This window comes from Eimeria mitis, genomic scaffold (assembly GCF_000499745.2).
Source record: "Eimeria mitis Houghton genomic scaffold, Emh_scaff625, whole genome shotgun sequence".
NCBI lineage: Eukaryota > Apicomplexa > Conoidasida > Eucoccidiorida > Eimeriidae > Eimeria > Eimeria mitis.
In genome coordinates, this window is record NW_013574440.1 from 1,935 (window position 1) to 2,317 (window position 383).

Genomic DNA, 383 nt, shown 5'->3' on the forward strand with positions numbered 1-383 from the left:
TTGTTTTGTTTTTTTTGGGGGTTTTGGGGGGTTTTGGTTGTTTTTATCTGTATAACAACCAGTATATGTTTTAAGGAGAATTATATACTCTATAATATACAAATAGATATATTTATTTATTTTAATTTATTTTATTTATTATTTTATTTTATAATACAAATAAATAAATATATTTATTTATTTTATTTAATTTATCTATTTATTTATTTATTTTTATTTATTTATTTATTTTTATTTATAGGGCCCAAATATCTCAGGTTGTGATTCCTTTGGATTTGATAGAACCCTCTATCCCTGCATCTGTCTCCTTGTCTATACACAAATAAATAAATAAATATATTTATTTATTTTATTTATTTTAATTTATTTATTTATTTATTTTT